The sequence below is a fragment of the Carassius gibelio genome, chromosome B22 (genome assembly GCF_023724105.1).
Source record: "Carassius gibelio isolate Cgi1373 ecotype wild population from Czech Republic chromosome B22, carGib1.2-hapl.c, whole genome shotgun sequence".
Lineage (NCBI taxonomy): Eukaryota > Metazoa > Chordata > Actinopteri > Cypriniformes > Cyprinidae > Carassius > Carassius gibelio.
The window spans coordinates 39894122-39921186 of NC_068417.1; the positions used below are offsets into that span (position 1 = coordinate 39894122).

At 39.3% G+C, this 27065-nt stretch overlaps 5 non-coding genes and 1 pseudogene across 5 annotated transcripts; all 6 read left to right on the plus strand.

The window, feature by feature from the left end:
* The first annotated feature begins 6194 nt into the window (after positions 1–6194).
* LOC127994726 (5S ribosomal RNA) lies at positions 6195–6313 on the plus strand. The gene has a single exon (XR_008167698.1). It is a non-coding gene; the product is annotated as a 5S ribosomal RNA (ribosomal RNA).
* A 504-nt stretch (positions 6314–6817) lies between these two features.
* On the plus strand, positions 6818–6936 carry LOC128003800 (5S ribosomal RNA). The gene has a single exon (XR_008176515.1). It is a non-coding gene; the product is annotated as a 5S ribosomal RNA (ribosomal RNA).
* Positions 6937–7439: 503 nt separating this feature from the next.
* LOC127994727 (5S ribosomal RNA) lies at positions 7440–7558 on the plus strand. The gene has a single exon (XR_008167699.1). It is a non-coding gene; the product is annotated as a 5S ribosomal RNA (ribosomal RNA).
* A 6556-nt stretch (positions 7559–14114) lies between these two features.
* LOC128006886 (uncharacterized) lies at positions 14115–14233 on the plus strand (annotated as a pseudogene).
* Positions 14234–14734: 501 nt separating this feature from the next.
* On the plus strand, positions 14735–14853 carry LOC128008856 (5S ribosomal RNA). The gene has a single exon (XR_008180583.1). It is a non-coding gene; the product is annotated as a 5S ribosomal RNA (ribosomal RNA).
* Positions 14854–24348: 9495 nt separating this feature from the next.
* Positions 24349–24467, plus strand: LOC127994888 (5S ribosomal RNA). Its single transcript, XR_008167855.1, has one exon. It is a non-coding gene; the product is annotated as a 5S ribosomal RNA (ribosomal RNA).
* Positions 24468–27065: the final 2598 nt, after the last annotated feature.

Below are 27065 nucleotides of genomic sequence, written 5' to 3' on the forward strand. Positions count from 1 at the left end.
AAATAAAAAGAAAGCGTCAATGCCCGATCTCTGAATCTTAGCAGGTTTAGGTCTGGTTAGTACTTTGATGAGAGACTGCCTAGGAATACCAGGTGCTTTAAGCTTTTGGGTTTTCTTTCCTACTTATATAATGTACTGGCGATTATATTGGCTGGTCTTTAAATAGCCCTCTCTCTGCAGTTGTTTTCGCTTACGGCCATACCAACCTGAGGGCGCTAGAGAACTACAGGAAGTGTTGGCTGCAGTTGGGAGAGGAAGGCTCTCCTCCATTTTGATTTTTCTGTTAGTGTTTGTTTTGTGAGTTGTTTTTGGACTTTGGTTTATTTTTTGTGTGGTTTTTCAGTTTTAAACCACCTAACAGCAGAGTTTTGCTGGCTGGAGGGTGGTTAATTTTTTGTTTGTGTTTTGTACAATGGATGGATTATTGGCAAACGACACTGGCCTGGCTGGAGAGAGACGCATGGCAAACGACACTGGACTGGCTGGAGAGAGACGCATGGCAAACGACACTGGACTGGCTGGAGAGTGACGCATGGCAAACAACACTGGACTGGCTGGGGAGAGACACATGGCAAACAACACTGGACTGGCTGGAGAGAGACGCATGGCAAACGACACTGGACTGGAGTATCGACAACGAGCAGGACACGGTAAAAATCAAGATGCAAGATATACATGTGGTGAAAGGAAATACTTAAAGGAGGCAACTGTGATTGTGAATGTGGAGAATGTAAGTGAGGTGAGAGCTGTGGATATTATTAAAGCGGTGACGGACAAATGTGGATATGGGGAAATCTTGGCACTAAGGCCAAGACAAGGAAAAGAATACGAGCTCACAATGGAAAAAGAAGAAACTTGTGATAAGCTGACTGAGGGATTGTTAATAAATGGAGTGAACTGTGAGATAAAAAAGCTTCAAAACAGAGATTATGTTGTCTCTTTCATGCATCTGCCCGTCTACCTTGCTGATGAAGAGATTTTAAATAAACTGGAGGTTTGGGGGGTTTCCCCAATTTCAAAAATAAAGCGGCGTGTTTATCCGGGCACCAGCATTGAGGATGGGACAAGATATGTAAAGGCGCGGTTCCCGAAGGAAGTGGCCTCCCTCCCTTACAGCACAAAAATAGAGACGGCAGAGGGTCCACAATATTTTCGGGTGATGCACAGCCATCAGGTGAAGACTTGTCGGCTGTGCATGAGCCCAGACCATGTGGTGAAGGACTGCCCGGAGTTCACGTGCCATAAATGCGAGGAGAGAGGCCACTTCGCGAGAAATTGCAACGCTGTGACGTGCCCGGAGTGCAATTTGGTTTTAAATAAGTGTGAGTGTTGGATGCAGGGTGAGGAGGAGGAGCAGCAGGTGGGCGGGCGGGTGCATGAAAGAGACAACGAGCAGCGAGACTATGGAGAAAGAGTTCGAGGTGAAGGACTGGAATTAATTAAGGATATGGAACAACAGAAAGAGTGTAACGAACCCATCATACAAACACAACAGGAGGGGGGAATTTGGACACAGATGGATTTGACTGACAGCTTGAAAAATGCTTTGGATACTATGGAACTGGATGATGAAAGGAATAAAGTATTGAGTGATGCACAACAGGAGGGAATTTTATGTACACCGATGGATGTGACGGACAGTGTGCAAAAGGAGATGGACGCAGTAGAAATTAATGATGCTACAAAAGAGTGTGAACAAGGACAAGAAAATGAGGAGACGAAGGGGAAATCATCAAAAAGAAGAAGATCTGTGAAGGTAATACCCAATTTAGATACTGCAAGAAAAAGAGTGCTTAAAGAAGATGGTTTTGAATGTACAAATAAGTATGAGTTGCTAAAGGGTTTGGAGGAGATGGACTGAGTTTATGGGTTTTATGCATGTTTTTATATGTTTTATGCTGTTAAGAATAGTGACTTTTAATGCTAGAGGGCTGTCAGACATGGGAAAATTTGAAAAAGTGAAAGAAATGTGTAAAGGAGAAGATGTGATTTTATTACAAGAAACTAACTGGAAGGAAGATTACATGACTGAAATAAGGAAAAGTTGGAGCAGAGGAATTTTATATAACAATGGTGATGGGAGGCTGGGAAGAGGAGTTGCAGTTTTAATAAAAGAAAACAGTGGTGTATCGTGTAAAACAATATATAATGACATGGATGGGAAATGTATGGCGGTTGAAATGGAGTATGAGGAGAAAAAAGTTATTGTAGTTAATATTCATGCACCAACAGTAGAGAATGAAAAAAAGGAATATTTTAATATATTAAGAGAATTTTTAAAGAAACATAAAGAAGTTATTATGATGGGTGATTTTAATACTGTTTTCAGTAAATTAGAAATGGGAGAGGGAATGGTTTTTAAAAATGATAAAGGAAGAAAAGAACTGAAATTATTAATGGAAGAAAATAATATAATTGATGTATGGAGAGAAAGAAACGAAAAAAAGAAAGAATATTCAAGGAGGCAATTAGTGGGTAATTTTATGTGTAAGACAAGGATTGATTTCATTTTATGTACAAGGAACATTGAAGGATTTATCGGTAATATCAAATATGAAGAATCAAGCTTAAGTGACCATAAACCAATTTTTATGCAAGTAGACTGGAGTTCAGTGAAAAAAGGGCCGGGGGTATGTGTTTTAAATGCAGAGGTTTTGAAGAATGAGGACTATGTGTTAAGTATTAAAGAAATTATTGAAAAAGAAAAGGAGAATGGAATGTACAGCGAAGATAAAAGGATATGGTGGGAAAATGTTAAATATTTAGTTAAAAAATTCACAATAAAATACAGTTAATTAATACAGAGAAGTAAGAGGAAGAAGGAGAGAGAAATAAGAGAAAAATTGGAAAAGGAATTAAATGAGAATGGGAAAGATATACAAAAAAATAAAAGAATTGGAGGGAACATTGAAAGACATGGAAGAGAAAAAATATGAAGGTGCAAGACTAAGAAGTAAAGCTAAATATACTGTGGAGGGTGAAAAATGTAAAAAAAAATTTTTTGATTTAGAAAAAATAAGAGGGAAGGCTGGAATGATTAAAGAAATAAGAGGGAAAATGGTGTAGTGGTGGAAACTAATGAGGAAATATTAGAAGAAATAAAAGCTTACTATGAGAACCTGTTTAGTACTGAGGGGGTGGGCGAAGAAGAAAAACTGGAGTTACTGAATCAAATAAAAACAACAGTAGGAGAAGTAGACAAAAAAGAGTGTGATGAAGAGATAAGAGAAGAAGAGATTCAAAGAGCAATAAGTGAATTAAACAAAAATAAAAGTCCAGGTGTAGATGGTTTGGGGAGTGAATTTTATATAGTTTTTAAAGATTTTTTAACTAGCATTTTAAAAGAAGTATATGTAGAGGTGTTTAAGAAAGGAGAATTAAATCAAAGAATGGGAATGGGTTTAATGAAATTGATATACAAGAGAAAAGGAGAGAAGACAGATTTGAAGAACTATAGACCGATTACAATGCTAAATACTGATTTAAAGATTTTATCTAAAATTTTAGCCAACAGATTGAAAGAAGTCATGCCGAGTATAATTAAAACTAACCAAGTGTATGGAGTGAAAGGGAGAGACATAGCAGATACAACTATTAGTATAAAAGATATGATAAGACACATACATGATAGCAATAAAGATGGGTTTATTATCAGTTTAGATTTCGAGAAAGCTTTTGACAGGGTGGAGCATGGTTTTTTATTTGATGTTTTAAAAAGTTTTGGTTTTGGAGAGAATTTTATGAAATGGATTAGGATTTTATACAAAGGCGCAATAACAAAAATTAAATGTAATGGGTTTTTAACACAGTGTTTTAAAATTACTAGATCGATAAGGCAAGGATGTACATTGTCGGCTCTTTTATATTCTTTAGTTGCAGAACCTTTGGGATTGGCTGTAAAACATGGAGAGGGGATAAAAGGCATAGGCATCGAGGGAGGGGAAAGTAAAAATTTTCAGTACGCGGATGACACAACATTATTGTTAAAAGATCTGAAGAGTGTGGAAAATGCAATTAAAATTGTACAAAAGTATTGTAGGGGATCAGGAGCTAAAGTAAATGAGGACAAAACGCTGTATATGAGATTTGGAGGGGCACCTGTTTTAACAGAACATTTTACCTTTAAGGAAACTAAAGAAATGAAGATTTTAGGTGTGTTAATGGGGAGGGATGAAAAGAAAGCAGATGAAACTATGTGGGAAGAAGCTTTAGGAGGGATTGAAAGACGATTGAATTTTTGGAGAATGAGAACATTAACTTTGAAAGGGAAGGTTTTAGTTCTTAATGTTTTAATGGTCGAAATTGTGGTATATTTTATATGTGTCATCTATGCCGTTGTGGGTAGAAAAAAGGCTGAAAAAATGTTTTTTAGATTTTTTATGGGAAGGGAAGCCACCAAGAATAGCACACAACACTTTAATAGGAGCAGTGAAGAAGGGAGGACTGGGGTTAATGGATGTGGAGCAAAGAAAGAACAGCTTGAGAGTGAAAATAATAAAAAAGTACTTGGATGAAGAAAACGAAGTGGCATGGAAGAGAACAATGGGGCATTTTTTAAGTAAGTGTAGTAATTTTAATTTGGGGGACAACATTTTATGGATGAAAGTTAAAAAATGGATGACGGAGGGGCTGCCAGATTTTTATAAAGAACTGATGGGGGCATGGGGCAAATTTTTAACGAATGTGCATTTTAAGCCACAAGGCAGAGAGAACATTTTAAATCAGCCTTTATTCTTAAACAACGGCATTTTAAGTCAAGGGAAGGAGGTTTTTTTTAAGAAGTGGTGGGATGTGGGAATTACGAGAGTCAGAGATGTTTTATATGAATTCAAAGAGGGGTTTTTACCAGTGCAATACATTGTGGATGTGATGGAGGAGGCAAAGGAGGATTATAGCAGACGAGAGATAACAAACAAGTATGACGTAATTAAGAATGCAATACCTCAAGAGTGGATAAACAGAATTGACAACATGGAAGAAGAGAAACCTGGGAAAGATGTGTATGTGAGGCTAGGGGAAAAACTGTGTGCTTTTAATGAATGTACTGTGAAAATGTTTTATTGTGTTTTTAGAGATACTGTTTTTAAGAAGCCTGTTGTAAACGAATACTGGGTACGGTTGTACAATGATGTAAAAGAAGAGAATATATGGGGGGACATGAATGGTAAGATTGTACAGACGAAACCGGAGAATATGGAGTATTTTATCAGGAACAAAGCAGTATTTACAGATGTGATTTTAAACAAAATTGGGATGGAGGAAAGTGCCACATGTAAAGTATGCCAAGATGCAGATGAAGGGTTTTTACACTTGTTTTTATATTGTGATGAGCTGAAAGTTTTTAATGAGAAATGTAAAAACATGATTTTAATTTTGAAAGGAGTTGAAATTGGGAAATTTGAATGGGAAAAGGTGTTCATGTTGGGAATTAATGAAAATTGTAAAAACAAGAAGATCATTAATTTACTTGTGATGTTGATGAAAAGTGCGGTATGGGAAAGAAGAGTAGTGGTGAAAAAAGAAAATGTTTTAATTGATGTGTGGGAAATGTTTAGGAGAAAAGTTGAGAAATATGTTGAATGTCTGTTTTATTACTTTAAGTTGGAGGGAACAATGAATCTTTTTAATTAAGTTTTTACACAGGAGGTCTTAAAGGTTTTAAATGACCTGGGGATGGAATTGTCATTTTTAAAAGATTAAACAATGTAACGAGTGTTTTTTAAGTTGTTATTTGTAAAATGTCTGACAGCCCAAAACTTTAGGAGTGTCTATGTTAAAGAAAGCATATTATGTATCTTTGCATGTTAATAATTGATATGTATGTTTGAATTGAATAATTTCTTTAATAAAAAAAAAAAAAAAAAAAAAAAAAAAAGGCTATGCCCGATCTCGTCTGATCTCGGAAGCTAAGCAGGTTTGGGCCTGGTTAGTACTTGGATGGGAGACCGCCAGGGAATACCAGGTGCTGTAAGCTTTTTGGACATTTTTCACTTAGTATATAATAATTTTGCCAAATAATAGAGTCAATGCTGATCTCTGAATCTTAGCAGGTTTAGGTCTGGTTAGTACTTTGATGAGAGACTGCCTAGGAATACCAGGTGCTTTAAGCTTTTGGGTTTTCTTTCCTACTTATATAATGTACTGGCGATTAGATTGGCTGCTCTTTAAATAGCCCTCTCTTTGCAGCAGTCTTCGCTTACGGCCATACCAATCTGGCTATGCCCGATCTCGTCTGATCTCGGAAGCTAAGCAGGTTTGGGCCTGGTTAGTACTTGGATGGGAGACCGCCTGGGAATACCAGGTGCTGTAAGCTTTTAGGACATTTTTCACTTAGTATATAATAATTCTGCCAAAAAATAGAGTCAATGCCCGATCTCTGAATATTAGCAGGTTTGGGCCTGGTTAGTACATGGATGGGAGACTGCCTGGGAATACCAGGTGCTTTAATCTTTTTGGAAAATTTCACGAATTATATAATAATCTTTCATTAAAAAAAAAAAAAAAAGAGTCAATGCCCGATCTTTGAATCTTAGCAGGTTTAGGTCTGGTTAGTACTTGGATGGGAGACCGCCTGGGAATACCAGGTACTGTAAGCTTTTTGGACATTTTTCACTTAGTATATAATAATTTTGCCAAAAAAAAGAGTCAATGCCCGATCTCTGAATCTTAGCAGGTTTAGGTCTGGTTAGTACTTTGATGAGAGACTGCCTAGGAATACCAGGTGCTTTAAGCTTTTGGGTTTTCTATCATACTTATATAATGTACTGGCGATTAGATTGGCTGGTCTTTAAATAGCCCTCTCTTTGTAGCAGTCTTCGCTTATGGCCATACCAACCTGGCTATGCCCGATCTCGTCTGATCTCGGAAGCTAAGCGGGTTTGGGCCTGGTTAATACTTGGATGGGAGACCGCCTGGGAATACCAGGTGCTGTAATCTTTTTGGACATTTTTCACTTAGTATATAATAATTCTGCCAAAAAATAGAGTCAATGCCCGATCTCTGAATCTTAGCAGGTTTAGGTCTGGTTAGTACTTGGATGGGAGACCGCCTGGGAATACCAGGTGCTGTAAGCTTTTTGGACATTTTTCACTTAGTATATAATAATTCTGCCAAAAAATAGAGTCAATGCCCGATCTCTGAATATTAGCAGGTTTGGGACTGGTTAGTACATGGATGGGAGACTGCCTGGGAATACCAGGTGCTTTAATCTTTTTGGAAAATTTCACGAATTATATAATAATCTTTCATTAAAAAAAAAAAAAAAGAGTCAATGCCCGATCTTTGAATCTTAGCAGGTTTAGGTCTGGTTAGTACTTGGATGGGAGACCGCCTGGGAATACCAGGTACTGTAAGCTTTTGGGTTTTCTATCCTACTTATATAATGTACTGGCGATTAGATTGGCTGCTCTTTAAATAGCCCTCTCTTTGCAGCAGTCTTCGCTTACGGCCATACCAATCTGGCTATGCCCGATCTCGTCTGATCTCGGAAGCTAAGCAGGTTTGGGCCTGGTTAGTACTTGGATGGGAGACCGCCTGGGAATACCAGGTGCTGTAAGCTTTTAGGACATTTTTCACTTAGTATATAATAATTCTGCCAAAAAATAGAGTCAATGCCCGATCTCTGAATATTAGCAGGTTTGGGCCTGGTTAGTACATGGATGGGAGACTGCCTGGGAATACCAGGTGCTTTAATCTTTTTGGAAAATTTCACGAATTATATAATAATCTTTCATAAAAAAAAAAAAAAGTCAATGCCCGATCTTTGAATCTTAGCAGGTTTAGGTCTGGTTAGTACTTGGATGGGAGACCGCCTGGGAATACCAGGTGCTGTAAGCTTTTTGGACATTTTTCACTTAGTATATAATAATTCTGCCAAAAAATAGAGTCAATGCCCGATCTCTGAATCTTAGCAGGTTTAGGTCTGGTTAGTACTTGGATGGGAGACCGCCTGGGAATACCAGGTGCTGTAAGCTTTTTGGACATTTTTCACTTAGTATATAATAATTTTGCCAGATAATAGTCAATGCCTGATCTCTGAATCTTAGCAGGTTTGGGCCTGGTTAGTACATGGATGGGAGACTGCCTGGGAATACCAGGTGCTTTAATCTTTTGGAAAATTTCACGAATTATATAATAATCTTTCATAAAAAAAAAAAAAAAAAAAAAAAAAAAAAAAAAAAGAGTAAATGCCCGATCTCTGAATCTTAGCAGGTTTAGGTCTGGTTAGTGCTTTGATGAGAGACTGCCTAGGAATACCAGGTGCTTGAAGTTTTGGGTTTTCTTTCCTACTTATATAATGTACTGGCGATTAAATTGGCTGGTCTTTAAATAGCCCTCTCTTTGCAGCAGTTTTCGCTTACGGCCATACCAACCTGAGGGCGCTAGAGAGCTAGTGAGAAACAGGAAGTGTGTTGGCTATAGGGAGGTGAGAAAGGCTCACCCAAACTTTTGTGTTGTTTTTTTTGCGTTGTTTTTGTTCAAGATAAGTATTTTTGTTTCTAGTTTTTTGTGTTATTTTTGTTATTCGTCCTCCCAACAGCTTTGCTGTTTGGGAGGGATCGTTTTAGTTTTGTGTTTTTTGTTAAAATGGACGGATTAACGGCTACAGACATGGATTTGGCAAAACAGACAAGGCAGCTAACTGAAAATGGACTGGATCAAAGACAACGAGAAAAGGATTACCCAGAAAGGCGAATGAAACGGATCTATACCAAGGAAGCAACGGTAGTGATTGATTTGACGGAGGTACAAGATGGGAGAGCAGAGGACATTATAGAAGCATTGAAAGACAAGATCGAAGTGACTAGCATACTAGCGGTAAGACCAAAAATGATGAAACAATATGAAATTACATTGGAAAAAGAGGAAGATATTGAGAAACTGGAAGAAGGATTGATGATTAAAGGAAAGATTTGTGAAATTAAAAAGTTGAACAATAAGGATTTTGCTGTATCTTTCATGCATCTGCCTGCTTACTTGGAGGATGACAATATTTTAAAGAAGCTGGAGGGATGGGGGGTGACTCCTATCTCACAGATCAAAAGGAGATTCTACCCGGGCACCCGCATTGAGGATGGAACGAGATTCCTGAGAGTACGGTTTCCAAAAGAGGTGGCTTCCCTGCCCTACAGCACGAGAATGGAGACGGAAGAAGGACCTCAGTATTTCAGGGTGATACATAGCCAGCAGGTGAGAACCTGTAGGTTATGTATGAGCCCTGAACACATGATGAAGGACTGTCCTGACTTCAAATGCTATAAGTGCTCGGAAAGGGGACATTTCGCGAGGGACTGTAATGCGGTGAGGTGCCCGGACTGCAGGCTTGTGTTAAACAAGTGCGAGTGCTGGTTCGGAGAACAACATCAGGAGGAAGAGCAGGGGTGTGGGCAGATGCATGAGGAAGCCGGTGAAGAGGAGCTACACGAAAACACAGAAGGAACATCAAGAGAGGATACCACAAGCACGGACGTTGAAGAGGAAAGTGAAAGGACTGGATCAACGCAGTGCAGTGAGGAAACGGGGTCACTGATGGAAATAACTGATACTTTACAGATTCAACTGGAAAAGACAGAGGATCAGGAGTGGGTCAGCGAGGATGGGAGAATGGACAAAGACAGTGAATGCATCGACGATGCCGGCACTACAGGAATCAATAAAAGAAGAAGACAAACTAAGGTAACACCAAATTTAGAGAAAGCCAAAAGAAAAGTATTAAAACAAGGATGTGAGGAAAAACAAGACAGTGGGGAAATGGTAAAGGAAGGAGAGTGAATGAACTGACAAAATGGGGATTTTATGGCTTTTATTTTATTTTATGGTGCTGAAAATTGTGACTTTTAATGATAGAGGATTAATGAATGTTTATAAATTTGAAAAGGTGAAGGAATTGTGTCGAGATGAAGATGTGATTTTATTGCAAGAGACAAACTGGAAAGAGAATGTTATGGAGGATATTAGAAAAAGATGGGAAGGGGAATTACTTGTTAACAATGAAGAGGAAAAAATGGGAGGAGGAGTGGCGGTTTTAATAAGAAAAGACAGAGGTATAAAGACAAAACTTATATATAATGATAAAAAAGGAAAATGTATGGTGGTAGAAATCGAAATGGAAGAAGACAAATTTGTTTTAGTGAACGTGCACGCTCCCAATGGAGAAAAAGAAAAGAAAATATACTTTAATGTTTTAGCTGATGTAATTGAAAAATGGGGGAAGGTGGTGATTGTAGGGGATTTTAACACTGTTTTAATTAGTAAAATGGATATGGCAAATGGGATGGTTTTTAAATCGGATGGGGGTAGAAAAGAACTAAGGTCATTGATGGAAGAGAAAAATATGATTGATGTGTGGCGGGAAAGAAATGGAAAAAAGAAGGAATTTTCAAGAAGACGGTGGGGAATTTTATGTGCCAAACCAGAATAGACTATTTTTTAAGTACCAGAAATCTTGAATGTTTCATTGATGTAATATTTTACAAAGAAACGACCTTAAGCGATCACAAAATGGTTTTAATGACGATGGATTTTAAAAGACAAACAAAGGGACCTGGGGTGTGGATTTTAAACACTGAGGTTTTAAAGAATGAAAGTTTTAAAAAAGAGATTGAAATGATATTAGATGGGAGGAAAAAAGACCTGATGTATATGGAAGACAAAAGGCAATGGTGGGAAAATGTTAAGTATGATATTAAGAAATATTCTATGAACTACTGTAATTTATTACAAAAGGTTAAAAGAACCAAGGAGAGAGAAATAAGGAGAACTCTAAAAGAGGAGTTAAATAAAAACCAAGTAGATGTGCAAAAAGTAATTGAAATAGAAAATACGTTGAGAAAAATAGAAGAGGAGAAATGCAAGGGGGCAATGTTGAGAAGCAAAGCCAAATACACGGTGGAAGGGGAAAAATGTAACAGATTCTTTTTTAATCTTGAGAAAAGCAGGGGGAGAGCGGAAACAATTAAAGAACTTAAAAGTAGGAATGGAATGGTGGTCTCAGATACAGAGGGGATTTTAAAAGAAGTGAAATCATTTTATGAGGAACTTTTTAAGTCTGAGGGGGGAGATGAGGAAAAAAGGAATATTTTGTTGCAACAGATAACAAGGAAAGTTGGCGAACAGGATAAAAAAATATGTGAAAGGGAAATAGAAACTGAAGAGATCATACATGCCATAAATCAATTAAGAGTGAGGAAAAGCCCCGGAGTAGATGGTATTGGAAGTGAGTTTTACAAAGTTTTTAAAGAAAAAGTAAGCGTGATTTTAAATGAAATTTTTGAAGAAGTTTTTAAAAAAGAAAGAGTAAGCCCAAGAATGGGGCTAGGATTAATGAAAATAATATACAAGAAAAAAGGAGACAAAACTGAGCTGAAAAATTTTAGACCCATTACAATGCTAAACACTGATTTTAAAATTTTAGCCAAGGTCTTAGCAAACAGATTAAAAAATGTCATGCCAAATATAATAGAAACAAACCAGGCGTATGGAGTAAAGGCGAGAGATATAGCAGATGTTACTAGCAGCATTAGAGATATAGCAGGGTATATAAAAGAAAAAGGCAAAAGTGCTTATGTTATTAGTATGGATTTTGAAAAGGCTTTTGACAGAGTTGAACATGGCTTTTTATTTGCAGTTTTAAAGGAATTTGGGTTTGGGAATAATTTTATTAAATGGATTTCGGTTTTATACAGGGATATTTTTACAAAAGTAAAATGCAATGGTTTTTTAACTCAACCTTTTAAAGTTTTAAGATCCATAAGACAGGGGTGTCCATTGTCGGCGCAGTTGTACTCATTGGTAGCAGAACCTTTAGGGCTTTTAATAAATAGAGAAAAAAGAATAAATGGAATACAAATGGAAGAGGGAGAAGAATTAAAGAAAATATTTCAATATGCTGATGACACGACAATTGTGGTTGAAAATGTAGAAAGTGTTAAAAGAGTGATGGAGAAAACAAAACTGTATTGTGAGGGTTCGGGTGCAAAGATAAATGAAGAAAAAACTGTATACATGAAATATGGAAGGGCGGAGGTTCTTACAGGGGTCTGTAAGTTTACAGAGGTGCAAGAAATAAAGATTTTAGGAATAATTGTAGCAAAGAATGAAAAGGAGGCTACGGACAGTATGTGGGAAGAGACGGTGGGAGGGATGGAAAGAAGACTGATTTTCTGGAGAAGCAGGTTTTTAAGTTTAAAAGGGAAAATTTTAGTTGTAAACATGCTAATGTTATCTAGAATGTGGTATACATTACATGTGATGCCATTGCCAGACTGGGTTTTTAAGAGAATAAAGAAATGTGTTTTAGAATTTTTATGGGACAAAAAGCCTCCAAGAATTGCATATTTTACACTGATTGGGAAACCGGGGGAGGGAGGGATGGGTTTGGTGGATGTAGAACAAAAAATGAAAAGCATGAGAGTAAAGGTGGTAAGAAAATATTTGGATGATACGAACAGAGCAGAGTGGAAGAGATTGATGGCTCTTTATTTAAATAAATGTGGGAATTTTAATTTGGGGGAAAATGTTTTATGGATGAAGCTTAAGAATTGGATGATGGAGGGGATCCCACCATTTTACAAAGAGGTTTTAAGCGCTTGGAGGCTTTTTTTAACAGAGGTGGATTTTAATCCGGAGGGGAGAGAAATGATTTTAAATCAACCTCTGTTTTTAAATGGGAAAATAAAGATGCAAGAGTATGATATCTATTTTAAGAAGTGGTTGCAAGCAGGGTTTGTAAAGGTGAGGGATGTTTTATGGGAATTTAAAGAGGGATTTTTACCACTTCAAGTGATCATAGATGCAATGGATGAGGAGAAGGAGGACTTTAATGTAAATGTTTTAAAAAGACAATATGAACAAGTAAAAAAAGCAATCCCAGGACAATGGCTGGAAGAAATTATTAAGGAGGGAGAAAAAGAAAATAAAATGAGCGTGTTTCTAAAATGTAAAGACAATATGGTGAATTTTAATTTGGGTTCTGTTAAAATGTTTTATGGGTTTTTTATAAATAGTTTTTAAAAAACCTCTTGCCAATCAGTTATGGATAAGGCATTTTAATGAAATTGAAGAGGAAGATATATGGAAGAACATGACATGGAAATGGTTGGATGTGGATTTACAAAGTTTTGATTATTTTATTAGACAAAATGTGATTTTTACTGAAATGAGCTTGTGTGCAATGCAGAAAGAAACTAATGCCCAATGCAGAGTTTGTAAAAAAGAAGATGAAGGAATTTTACATTTGTTTTTATTCTGTGAGAAGTTGAACCCATTTTTTAAGGAATTAAAGGAAATAATCAAAGACTTAAGAGATAATGAGGGGGACTGTAACTGGAATAATTTTTTTATGTTGGGAATGGCAGAGAATACAGCAAACAAGAAACTAATTAATTTGTTTTTAATTTTGGCCAAAAAAGCAATATGGAAAAGAAGGAATATAGTCAAAAACAGAGATTTTATTGCTAACCTATGGTTGATTTTTAAACAGTTGGTTGAAGAGTATGTAAAAATGCTGTACAGTTATTTTAAACTGGAAAACAAGATGGGGGATTTTTATGGAATTTTTACGAAGGAGGTTACATATATTTTAAAACAAAAGCACTTTTATATGCCAAGAGAAGATTAACGAATTCGATGAATTTGTGAATTTAGATGTGTTTGGTTTTTAGTGTTATGCATATTTTGAAAAAATTCTTTTGTGAAATGCTTTTGTTTTTATGAAAATTTCCCTGTAACAGCTTTAAAGTCTTGTACACAACTTGTATTTTGACTGTGAATAAAAAAAAAAAAAAAAAAAAAAAAAGCTATGCCCAATCTCGTCTGATCTCGGAAGCTAAGCAGGTTTGGGCCTGGTTAGTACTTGGATGGGAGACCGCCTGGGAATACCAGGTGCTTTAAGCTTTTTGGACATTTTTCACTTAGTATATAATAATTTTGCGAAATAATAGAGTCAATGCCCGATCTCTGAATCTTAGCAAGTTTAGGTCTGGTTGGTACTTTGATGAGAGACTGCCAAGGAATACCAGGTGCTTTAAGCTTTTGGGTTTTCTTTCCTACTTATATAATGTACTGGCGATTAGATTGGCTGCTCTTTAAATAGCCCTCTCTTTGCAGCAGTCTTCGCTTTCGGCAATACCAACCTGGCTATGCCCGATCTCGTCTGATCTCGGAGGCTAAGCAGGTTTGGGCCTGGTTAGTACTTGGATGGGAGACAGCCTGGGAATACCAGGTGCTTTAAGCTTTTTGGACATTTTTCACTTAGTATATAATAATTCTGCCAAAAAATAGAGTCAATGCCCGATCTCTGAATATTAGCAGGTTTGGGCCTGGTTAGTACATGGATGGGAGACTGCCTGGGAATACCAGGTGCTTTAATCTTTTTGGAAAATTTCACGAATTATATAATAATCTTTCATTAAAAAAAAAAAAAGAGTCAATGCCCGATCTCTGAATCTTAGCAGGTTTAGGTCTGGTTACTACATGGATGGGAGACCGCCAGGGAATACCAGGTGCTGTAAGCTTTTTGGACATTTTTCACTTAGTATATAATAATTTTGCCAAATAATAGAGTCAATGCCCGATATCTGAATCTTAGCAGGTTTAGGTCTGGTTAGTACTTTGATGAGAGACTGCCTAGGAATACCAGGTGCTTTAAGCTTTTGGGTTTTCTATCCTACTTATATAATGTACTGGCGATTAGATTGGCTGGTCTTTAAATAGCCATCTCTTTGCAGCAGTCTTCGCTTACGGCCATACCAACCTGGCTATGCCCGATCTCGTCTGATCTCGGAAGCTAAGCAGGTTTGGGCCTGGTTAGTACTTGGATGGGAGACCACCTGGGAATACCAGGTGCTGTAAGCTTTTTGGACATTTTTCACTTAGTATATAATAATTTTGCCAAAAAATATAGTCAATGCCCGATCTCTGAATATTAGCAGGTTTGGGCCTGGTTAGTACATGGATGGGAGACTGCCTGGGAATACCAGGTGCTTTAATCTTTTGGAAAATTTCACGAATTATATAATAATCTTTCATAAAAATAAAAAAAAAGAGTCAATGCCCGATCTCTGAATCTTAGCAGGTTTAGGTCTGGTTAGTACTTTGATGAGAGACTGCCTAGGAATACCAGGTGCTTTAAGCTTTTGGGTTTTCTATCCTACTTATATAATGTACTGGCGATTAGATTGGCTGCTCTTTAAATAGCCCTCTCTTTGCAGCAGTCTTCGCTTATGGCCATACCAACCTGAGGGCGCTAGAGAGCTACAGGAAGTGTTGGCTGCAGTTTGGAGAGGAAGGCTCTCCTCCATTTTGTGTTTTTCTACTTGTGGTTGTTTTGTTTGTTTTGTGAATCTGTGATTGTTTTTTGCCATTTTTCTTTTTTGAAAACCACCTAACAGCAGCATATCGCTGTCTGGAGGGTGGTTGATCTTTTTTTTTCTCCAAAATGGACGGATTATATGGTAACAACTCGGAACTGGCTGGAGAGACTCGAATGGCAAATGACAATGGACTGGCAGGAGGAACACGCATGGCAAGCGACACTGGACTGGCTGGAGGAACACGCATGGCAATCGACGCTGGACTGGCTGGAGGAACAAGCATGGCAAACGACACGGGACTGGCTGGGGGAACACGCATGGTAAACAACACTGGACTGGCTGGAGGAACAAGCATGGCAAACGACACTGGACTAGCAGGAGGAACACGCACGGCAAATGACACTGGACTGGAGAAGCAACAAAGAGCTGGAAATGGAAAATAAAAATTTTGGTGAAAGAAAATATTTAAAGGAGGCAACAGTGATCGTGAGTACAGAGAATGTGAGTGTTGTGAGAGGAGAGGATATGATTAAAGCAATCTCAGAAAAAATTGGAAGTGGAAAGGTGTTGGCTGTAAGACCCAGACAAGGTAAAGAATATGAACTGACACTGGAACAGGAAGAAATGTGTGACATTTTAATTAATGGATTGACAATAAAGGGAGTGGACTGTGAAGTAAAAAAACTGCAAAATAAAGATTACGTTGTTTCCTTCATGCACCTGCCTGTCTACCTGGAGGATAAGGACATTTTGGAAAAATTGGAAGGATGGGGGGTATCCCCCATATCTAAAATCAAAAGGAGATGCTATCCGGGCACTGACATTGAAGACGGTACAAGATTTGTTAAAGTGAGGTTCTTTTCCCCAAAGAAGTGGCATCACTCCCTTATAGCACAAAGATTGAAACAGCCGAGGGCCCGCAGTACTTTAGGGTGATGCACAGCCACCAGGTGAAGACTTGTAGGCTGTGCATGAGCCCAGAACATTTACTGAAGGAGTGCCCAGAATTCAAGTGCTATAAATGCTCGGAAAGGGGACATTTCGCACGAGACTGCAATGCTGTCAGGTGCCTGGATTGCCAAAAAATGTTAAATAAATGTGAATGCTGGATGGAGGGAGTGGTAGGTGGAAGGGCAGAACAGGTGGACAGACAGGTGCATGAAGGAAACCACGATGAAGAAGGACATTGTGAAGAAAGACAAGAAGAGGATGAATTACAACCAAAGGAATCAGAGGAAGGAACAAACTACAGACAGGAAGGACAAGGAGAAGGAGAAGGAGAAAAAGAAAAAGAAAATGATGAACAGATAAGAGAAGAGGACACACAATTGACCCAGATGGACATATCTTCAATTCATGGACAAAAAGGAAAAGAACAAGACAAAGAAACTGACAACGAAGGAGAAATAAGTATGGAGGAGGATGAGAAGGAAAAGGTGGAGAGGGGACAAATTAGAAGAAGATCACTACAGGTAAAGCCAAATATAGGAACTGCAAGGAAAAAAGTTAAATGTTTTAACAGTTTTGAAGTGTTAAAGGAAATGGTGGAGGAAGACTGAGAATGATGGGTTTTAGATATTTATTTTTTTTTCTTTTTAATGGTTTTAAGTGTTGTGACTTTCAATGCAAGAGGACTCTTGAACTTAAAGAAATTTGAATATGTAAAAGAAAAATGTAAAAGAGAAGACATTATTGTGCTACAAGAAACAAACTGGAGAGAAAATGTAATGAATGATTTTAAAAAGAGATGGGAAGGAGGGATTTTATACAATAATGGAGATGGGAGGTTTGGGAGAGGTGTGGCTTTTTTAATGAAGGATGATGTTTTTAAAGCAAGTCAAATTTTATACAAAGATACTGTCACACACCTGGACTCATTTAGTGTTTTTGCCCCAGTGACCCAGTTTCTGTCTTCCGGGTTTAGTTTGATTAGTTCCCAGGTGTGTCAATTCTATTCCTCATGTGTTCCATGTCCCTGTTAATTTAGTTATTCCATCCACCTGTGTTTCCCCATTATCCTTTGTACTTAAGCCTTGTCCTTTCAGTTCTGTTTTGTCGGGTCTTCACTTGCTACTTACGTGTGTCTACCTCTGTGCTCCATGTTGGATACCCCCTGTGTTGGATATATTAAAAGCCTTATTCTGTTTATCCTCGACTCTGTATTCCTTCAGGCAGCGTAAACCGTGACAGAAGACCCGACCAAAAGAAGAAAATAGAAAACTGCGTGTTTTTTTTCCCTCCGTTTTGTTTTTGTGTTTTCAAAGTCTTTTTGTTTTGTAGTGTTCTATGGATCCCCTCTATCGTCCCGAATTCCTCATCCTCCTGCTGAAGCAGGAAGGACGTTCTCTCGAGGACCATACCAGACAGTTTTTCCTATTAGCTAATGCCACCAGCTACCCGGACGGCGCGCTCTGCACCTTCTACAACACCAGCCTGAACTCCAAATGCAGAGCGTTGTCGTCCGAAGATGGTCCTCGAGAGGATTTCGCCGCATACGTGGAGTGGACTCTGGCGAGAAATGGCTCATCTCTCACCATCTGCCCCATAGAGGACCTCGCCAGCCCCACTCCCGACCCAGAGACCAGCCAGCCACCATCACGCCGCACGGAGCCAGAGCCCACCGCAGCCGCAGAGCCCGAGCAATCCATTGACAGGGAACAGGATCTCGAGAGCGCGACTGACCAGGTGTGTGAGCCGGCAACACCGTGCATCGTGGGAGTCCTCGTGGAGATCGAGGGCGTGGAGGAAAGCCCTGCCCACACTCCTGCGACTGAGGGTGAGCTGTATGCAGTCTCTGAAGATCATATGGAGCAAGTTCTGGATCTGATGGACTGGTCTATGGAGGTAATCCCTAATTTTCCTGTTTCCCCGCTGGTCCCGTCCAGCCCTGATTCCCCTGTATACCCTCTCAGTCTCCCACTCCTACCTCCTCCAGTCATTTCCTCTGCTCCATTTCCGCTGGTTCCGCCCAGCCCTGAGTTTTCTGTTTCTCCGCTGGTTACGCCCAGCCCTGAGTTTTCTGTTTCTCCGCTGGTTACACCCAGCCCTGAATTTTCTGTTTCTCCGCTGGTTACGCCCAGCCCTGAGTTTTCTGTTTCTCCGCTGGTTACGCCCAGCCCTGAGTTTTCTGTTTCTCCGCTGGTTACGCCCAGCCCTGAGTTTTCTGTTTCTCCGCTGGTTACGCCCAGCCCTGAGTTTTCTGTTTCTCCGCTGGTTACGCCCAGCCCTGAGTTTTCTGTTTCTCCGCTGGTTACGCCCAGCCCTGAGTTTTCTGTTTCTCCGCTGGTTACGCCCAGCCCTGAGTTTTCTGTTTCTCCGCTGGTTCCACCCAGCCCTGAGTTTCCTGTATCTCCGCTGGCTCCGCCCAGCTCTGAATCTTCTGTTTCTCCGCTGGTTCCGCCCAGCCCTGAGTTTTCTGTTTCTCCGCTGGATCCGCCCAGCTCTGAATCTTCTGTGTCTCCGCTGGTTCCGCCCAGCTCTGAATCTTCTGTGTCTCCGCTGGTTCCGCCCAGCTCTGAATCTTCTGTGTCTCCGCTGGTTCCGCCCAGCTCTGAATCTTCTGTGTCTCCGCTGGTTCCGCCCAGCTCTGAATCTTCTGTGTCTCCGCTGGTTCCGCCCAGCCCTGAATCTTCTGTGTCTCCTGTATTCCCTCCCAGCCTCCCTCTCCCGCCTCCTCCCAAACCTGCTGGTCCTTCTGCTCCACTTCCGCTGGTTCCATCCAGCCCTGATCCTCCTGTCGTTCCCCCCATCCTTCTCCTCTCTCCTCCTCCTAGACCAGCCAGTTCCTCGTCATCCCTGCTGGTGCCAGTCAGTCCCGCAGCTCACCCTCAGTCCGCGCCATCGGGGCGCGGTGGTTCGCCGCTGGACTGCCAGTCTCCAGCTCCGCCTTGGTGTGTTAAGGCCCTGTCTCTGCCTCCAGCCTCCGAGCCCTGGACTCCTCCTCGGTCCTTCGACCCAGCGGCTCCGCCTTGGCTCTTAGCTCCCTCGTCTCCACCGTGGCCTGTCATCCCACCTGCTCCACCAGGCTCCCTCGTCCCTCCGGCTCCACCTTGGTCAGTCGTCGACCATCCGCCGCCTCGGGACTCCACTCCTCTGGTTCCACCTCGTCACTCCATCCCTCCGGCTCTGTCAGGCTCCTCCTTCCCTCCGGTTCCACCTCCATCCTCGGTCGCTCCGGCTCCACAGCGGTCTGCCAGGACCCTGCCTCCGCCTTGGTCGCCTGAGCCTTCTGCTCCACCTAGGCCCTCCGGAACCTCGACGTCCCCCTGGCTCTGCGGCTGTGCTGCTCCATCTTGGGCTCCTCACCCATCGGTGCAGTCTCCGCCTGTCGGCCCCCTGGTGTCGTCGACCCTTCCTTCACCATGGCTCCTCCCGCCGTCGACTCCACCTTGGATCTCCGTCCTGGCTGGTCTCTGGTGGACCATCTGGCTCCTCCTGCTCCTGTCTCCTCCCTGGCTCCTCCCTCCGTCGTCTCCTCCCTGGCTCCTTCCTCCGTGGTCCCTGTCTGCTGGCCCCCTCCTGGGAGTCCGTCCTCCACCGGAACCTCCTCCCTAGTTCCCACCCACGCCTCCCTCGGTTGTTTCTACGGTGCGAGGACGCACCTACCGGGAGGGGGGAGTACTGTCACACACCTGGACTCATTTAGTGTTTTTGCCCCAGTGACCCAGTTTCTGTCTTCCGGGTTTAGTTTGATTAGTTCCCAGGTGTGTCAATTCTATTCCTCATGTGTTCCATGTCCCTGTTAATTTAGTTATTCCATCCACCTGTGTTTCCCCATTATCCTTTGTACTTAAGCCTTGTCCTTTCAGTTCTGTTTTGTCGGGTCTTCACTTGCTACTTACGTGTGTCTACCTCTGTGCTCCATGTTGGATACCCCCTGTGTTGGATATATTAAAAGCCTTATTCTGTTTATCCTCGACTCCGTATTCCTTCAGGCAGCGTAAACCGTGACAGATACGATGGGGAAATGTATGGTTGTTCGGATAAAACATGAAGGAAGGGAATTGATTTTAGTAAATATACATGCACCAACGGTGGAGAAGGAAAAGAAAGAGTTTTTTATGTTTTAAGAAGTATTGTAAATAAGTATAAAGAAATAATAATGATGGGGGATTTTAATACGGTTTTTAGTAAACAAGACATGGCAGAAGGAATGGTTTTTAAAAATGACAAGGGGAGAAAAGAACTAAAAGCATTAATGGCAGAAAATAATATGATAGATGTGTGGAGAGAAAGGAATCAAAAGAAAAAGGAGTTTTCAAGAAGGCAAATAGTGGGGCAGTTTGTGTGCGAAACAAGAATTGACTTTATTTTATGTACGAGAAATGTGGAGAATTTTATAGAAAAGATTAAGTATGAAGAAACAAGTTTTAGCGATCACAAGTTTTTATTTTTTAAATTGGACTGGGATAAAGTGCAAAGAGGGCCAGGAATATGGGTTTTAAATACAAAAATGTTAGAAAATGAAGACTATGTTTTAAAGGTTAAAGAAATTATAGAAAAAGAAAGGGAAAATGAAATGTATGAAGACGATAAGAGAATATGGTGGGAGAATGTAAAGTTTTTAATAAAAAAATTCTCATTTAAGTATTGCAGTTTAGTACAGAAATGCAAAAGATACAAAGAAAAAGAAATAAAGGAAAGTTTGGAAGTGGAATTGAATAAAGAAAATAAAGATATACAAAAGATAAGGGAAATGGAGGAAAAACTGAAAGAAATAGAGGAAATAGAATATGAGGGGGCGAGGTTAAGAAGCAAAAGCTAAATATACTGTGGAGGGAGAAAAATGCACAAAGTTTTTTTTTGATTTAGAAAAAAAGCGAGGGAAAGCTGAAATAATAAAACAGATAAGAGTGAAAAATGGGGAAGTTGTAGAAGGGAATGAAGAGATTTTAGAAGAAATAAAGAATTTTTATGAGGATCTTTTTAGTGCAAGGGGTGTAGAAGAAAACAAAAAAAGGGAACTGCTGAATCAGATAAAAGTAAGAATTAGTAAGGAAGATAAAATAGAATGCGATCAAAAAATTGGAGAAGAAGAGATTGAAAGAGCAATACAGCAGCTGAATAAGAATAAAAGTCCAGGAATAGATGGTTTGGGAAGTTAATTTTATATATGTTTTAAAGAGATTTTAACAAAGATTTTAAAGGAAGTTTTTAGTGAGGTTTTTGAAAAAGAAGTTAATGAAAGAATGGGGATGGGTATAACAAAATTGATATATAAAAGGAAAGGAGAAAAAGTAGATTTAAAAAACTATAGGCCGATTACGATGCTTAACACAGATTTTAAGATTTTAGCGAAGGTTTTATCAAACAGGTTAAAGGAAGTAATGCCAAGTATAATTCAAACAAACCAAGCATATGGAGTAAAGGGAAGAGATATAGCGGACATAACAATGAGCATAAGAGACACAGTATGGTACATGAAAGAAAAAAATGAAGATGGTTACGTAATTAGTCTAGATTTTGAAAAAAGCATTTGATCGGGTTGAACACAGGTATTTATTTGATGTTTTAAAGGAATTTGGTTTTGGGGGGAATTTTATCAAATGGATTGAGATTTTATATAAGGGCGCTTTAACAAGAATAAAATGTAATGGGTTTTTAACAGAATGTTTTAAAATCACAAGATCGATAAGACAGAGTTGTCCGCTTTCAGCGTTATTATATTCACTTGTATCGGAACCGTTAGGATTGGCTATAAAACAAAAAGAAGAAATAATTGGAATTGAAATTGAGGAAAATAAGGCTGAGGGAAAGGTTTTTCAATATGCTGATGACACAACGTTAGTAGTTAAAGGAAAGGAGAGCATCAAGGAAGTTATGAAGGTTGTAGAAGAATATTGTAAAGGATCTGGGAGTAAAGTAAATGAAGAAAAAACTGTATATATGAGATTTGGTAAAGCAATGGTTTTAAAGGATTGTTTTAATTTTAAGGAAGTGGATGAAATTAGGATTTTAGGAATTTTAATGGGTAAAAATGAGAGGAAAGTATGTGATGAAATGTGGGAGGAACTAGTAACAGGGATAGAGAGAAGGTTAAATTTTTGGAAATTAAGAACATTAATCTTGAAAGGGAAGGTTTTAGTATTGAATGTTTTAATGGTGTCTAAGTTATGGAATGTTTTATATGTATCAGATATGCCATTGTGGACAGAAAAGAGGTTGAAGAAATGTTTTCTTGACTTTTTATGGGAGGGGAAACCAGCAAGAATAGCTTTTAACACAATATTAGGGGCAGTAGAGAAGGGGGGTTAGGTTTAATAGATGTGGAACAGATAAAAAATAGTTTGAGAGTGAAAGTAGTGAAGAAATACCTAGATGAGGGCAGACCAGAGTGGAAAAAGACGATGAAATATTTTTTAAACAAATGCGGGGATTTTAACATGGGGGATGGAATTTTATGGATGAAAACGAAGAATTGGATGACAGAAAATTTACCAGAGTTTTATAGAGAAATTTTAAGTGCTTGGGGAAAATTTTTAGTTAAAGTTGAGTATGATCCACATGGGAGAGAAAACATTTTAAATCAACCTCTTTTCTTAAACCAAAACATTTTAAAGCAAGACAAAGGGATTTTTTTGAAGAAATGGATGGAAGTGGGGATAACAAGAGTGAGAGAAATTTTGTATGAATTTAAAGAAGGGTTTTTATCGACACAATTTATTGTAGATGCAATGGAGGAGGCAAAAGAGGATTACAGTGAACAAGACATAAAAAATAAATATGAAATAATTAAAAGCGCAATACCGAAAGAATGGATTAAAAGAATAGAATGTATGGAAGGAGAGCCAAAAGAGAAATGTATTTATGTGAAATTAGGGGAAAAACTGTATGATTTTAAGGAATGTACTCTGAAAATTATTTATTGTTCTTTTAGAGATGGTGTTTTTAAAGAGCCTATTGCAAATGTATACTGGGTGCAAAAATTCAAAGATTTTAAAAAAGAGTGCATTTGGAGAAACATGACGGGGAAGTGTGTGGAAACTAAATTGGGATGTTTGGAGTATTTTATAAGGCATAAAGTGGTTTTTACTGAGGCAATTTTAAATAAAATAGGAATGGAAGAAATCGCTCTGTGTAAAGTGTGCCAGGAAAAGGAAGAGGGGATTTTACATTTGTTTTTATATTGTAGAGAACTGGAGGAATTTTTAAGAAAATGTAAATGTTTAATTAAAGATGTGACTGAGGAGTGGGATGAAAATGTAATTGAATGGAACAGATTGGTGATGTTTGGTTGGGAAAAAAAGTGTCAAAACAAAAGTTTTATTAATTTGTTTGTAATGCTAATGAAAAGTGCAATATGGGAGAGAAGAACTGCGGCTAAAAAAGAAAAAACTGTGTTGGATGTTTGGACTGAGTTTAAAAGGAAAACTGAATTATATATTGAGAGATTGTATGTGTACTTTAAAGGTGGAAATATGTTGGATTCTTTTTATGATGTTTTTACCCCAAAAGTTTATTGTGTTTTAAATGATTTAATGTGGAAGCTGCCAGGAAGTGAAGGAGATTTTTAAATTATCTATGTAAAGGAAAGATGTGCAATGTAGAGATGTGTGAAAAAAAAAAAAAAAAAGGCTATGCCCGATCTCGTTTTATCTCGGAAGCTAAGCAGGTTTGGGCCTGGTTAGTACTTGGATGGGAGACCGCCTGGGAATACCAGGTGCTGTAAGCTTTTTGGATATTTTTCACTTAGTATATAATAATTGTGCCAAAAAATAGAGTCAATGCCCGATCTCTGAATATTAGCAGGTTTGGGCCTGGTTAGTACATGGATGGGAGACTGCCTGGGAATACCAGGTGCTTTAATCTTTTGGAAAATTTCACGAATTATATAATAATCTTTCATAAAAAAAAAAAAAGAAAGCGTCAATGCCCGATCTCTGAATCTTAGCAGGTTTAGGTCTGGTTAGTACTTTGATGAGAGACTGCCTAGGAATACCAGGTGCTTTAAGCTTTTGGGTTTTCTTTCCTACTTATATAATGTACTGGCGATTAGATTGGCTGGTCTTTAAATAGCCCTCTCTCTGCAGTTGTTTTAGCTTACGGCCATACCAACCTGGCTATGCCCGATCTCGTATGATCTCGGAAGCTAAGCAGGTTTGGGCCTGGTTAGTACTTGGATGGGAGACCGCCTGGGAATACCAGGTGCTGTAAGCTTTTTGGACATTTTTCACTTAGTATATATTAATTTTGCCAAAAAATAGAGTCAATGCCCGATCTCTGAATATTAGCAGGTGTGGGCCTGGTTAGTACATGGATGGGAGACTGACTGGGAATACCAGGTGCTTTAATCTTTTTGGAAAATTTCACGAATTATATAATAATCTTTCATTAAAAAAAAAAAAAAGAGTCAATGCCCGATCTCTGAATCTTAGCAGGTTTAGGTCTGGTTAGTACTTGGATGGGAGACCGCCAGGGAATACCAGGTGCTGTAAGCTTTTGGAAAATTTCACAAATTATATAATAATCTTTCATTAAAAAAAAAAAAAAAAAAAAAAGAAAGCGTCAATGCCCGATCTCTGAATCTTAGCAGGTTTAGGTCTGGTTAGTACTTTGATGAGAGACTGCCTAGGAATACCAGGTGCTTTAAGCTTTTGGGTTTTCTATCCTACTTATATAATGTACTGGCGATTAGATTGGCTGGTCTTTAAATAGCCCTCTCTTTGCCGCACTCTTCGCTTACGGCCATACCAACCTGAGCGCGCCCTAGTGGAAGCAGGAAGTGGTACAGCTTGCAGGAGGATATCAAACAACAAGTGTGGAGAGTTGAAAATTGGAAACTGAAGCCTTGAAGTTAAAAACAACCTTTTTAAAAAAAGGGGAACTGGTCTGCTTTAAAGTCATTTAATCCCCAAACAGCTTTTGCTGTTTGGGGATAAATACTTTCTACACTGAGAAGGTTACAACACGGTGTGACAAATGGAGAATGCAAAAGGACAGGAGAAAAGGAACACAAGAGAAATGGACGGAGAGCTGGGTCTAAGAAAAAGGCATTATGAAAAGAGGCTCACAGTGTTGGTGGAAATAGAAGGAGAAGATAGACTAACAATGATGGAGATACTGAAGAAAGTGAGAGAAGAATGTGGAGTGGTGATCGGATGTAGATTCAAAACACCAAAAGAATACGAGTTGACAATGGAGGAGGAAAAAGGAAAGGAGAAATTGTTGGATGGGCTTAAGATAAAGAATAGTCGGGTGATGGCGAAAGAGGTGGACTGTATGGAGATGGTGGTCTCGTTCCTTGGGTTACCAACATACATACAGGATGAGGAGATACTTAAAAAGCTGTCTGAATGGGGAGTTAAAGCAACCTCAAGTGTGAGAAGGAGAATGTGGCCGGGGACGGATATCGCTGATGGAACAAGATTTTTAAAGGTAAAGTTCAATGAGGTGGTAAAATCACTGCCGTATTCAACGAAGTTTGAGACATTAGGAGGGACGGAGCACTTCAGGGTAATACATGATAGGCAAGTGAAAGTCTGTCGCCTGTGCATTCAGCCAGGTCATATTGTAAGAGACTGTCCAAGCTTAAGCTGTTTTAAGTGTCAAAGGCAAGGTCATTATGCGAGAGAGTGCAAGGAAGAGAACTGCAAAATGTGCAATATGCGACCTGGATTATGTGTGTGTGAAACCCCAGCAGAGATAGGTGAGAGAAACAGCAATGGGGAGGATTCGGATCAGTATGAGGTGGATGAGGAGGTGGAGATCGAAGGAGAGGTAGGTGAAATGACTGGACAAGAAGAGAGAAGGGATGCATGGAGTTGGGAAGAAAGAACAACGGAATGGAGAGCGATTGTGGATGTGAGTGATCAAGAGGAGGAGGCTGCAGGGAGGAGATGGAGAGAGAGAGAGAAAAAAAAGGAAGAGAGGGAAGCGGAACCTGGAAAAAAGATGGAAAGGAACATCTTGGAGTGTGAAGACAGAGAAGGGGAAGGAGTGAAAGCTGATGGCAAGAGTCAGGAGGGTGACAATGTGAAAAGGCAAGAAGAAAAGTTGCAGGTGGAGAGCGCTGGAGGGAAGAGAGAGGTGCAAGAAAGTCTGGTGACAATTGACGACGAGGACATGGACACAAGTAAAGGGGAAAGGGTGCAGAAGAAAAGAAAGAAGAAAGAAATAGAGGAGCATACGGCAGAAAGTAAGTGTCTGGAATTAACAAAATGAGGATGATTCTTTTAAAAATGACGATACTTGCTATGTGGGGCTTTATGAACATTGCCTGTTTGAATAGCAATGGATTAAGAGATGAAAATAAGTTTGAGAAGGTCAAGGGATTGTTAAAAGCTGAAGTATTCTGTTTGCAAGAAACACATTGGTCTGATGATATAATGGACAACATAAGGAAGAGGTGGGAAGGGGAAATTTTTGTGAATCATGGGAATGCAAAATCCTGTGGTGTGGCAACTCTTATAAAAGGAGATATATTGAATAATGTGAAGCAAGTATACAAGGATGGTAATGGGAGACTGTTAGTGACTGAATTTGTGTTTCAAAATGAATGTTTCAGGCTGATAAACATTTATGCACCTAACATAGAAAACGAAAGAAAATAAATCTTTAAAGAAATTAAGCCGTTATGTAAAGGCAACTATATTGTAGTTGGGGATTTCAATGTATGGTGCACGAGACTGGATGCATCAAGTAGTGCAAACTTTAAATCAGATGCATCCAGGAAATATCTAACTGAATGGATGCAAAATGAGGACATAGTAGATGTATGGAGGGAAGAAAATCCCTACAAAAAAGACTTCTCTAGAA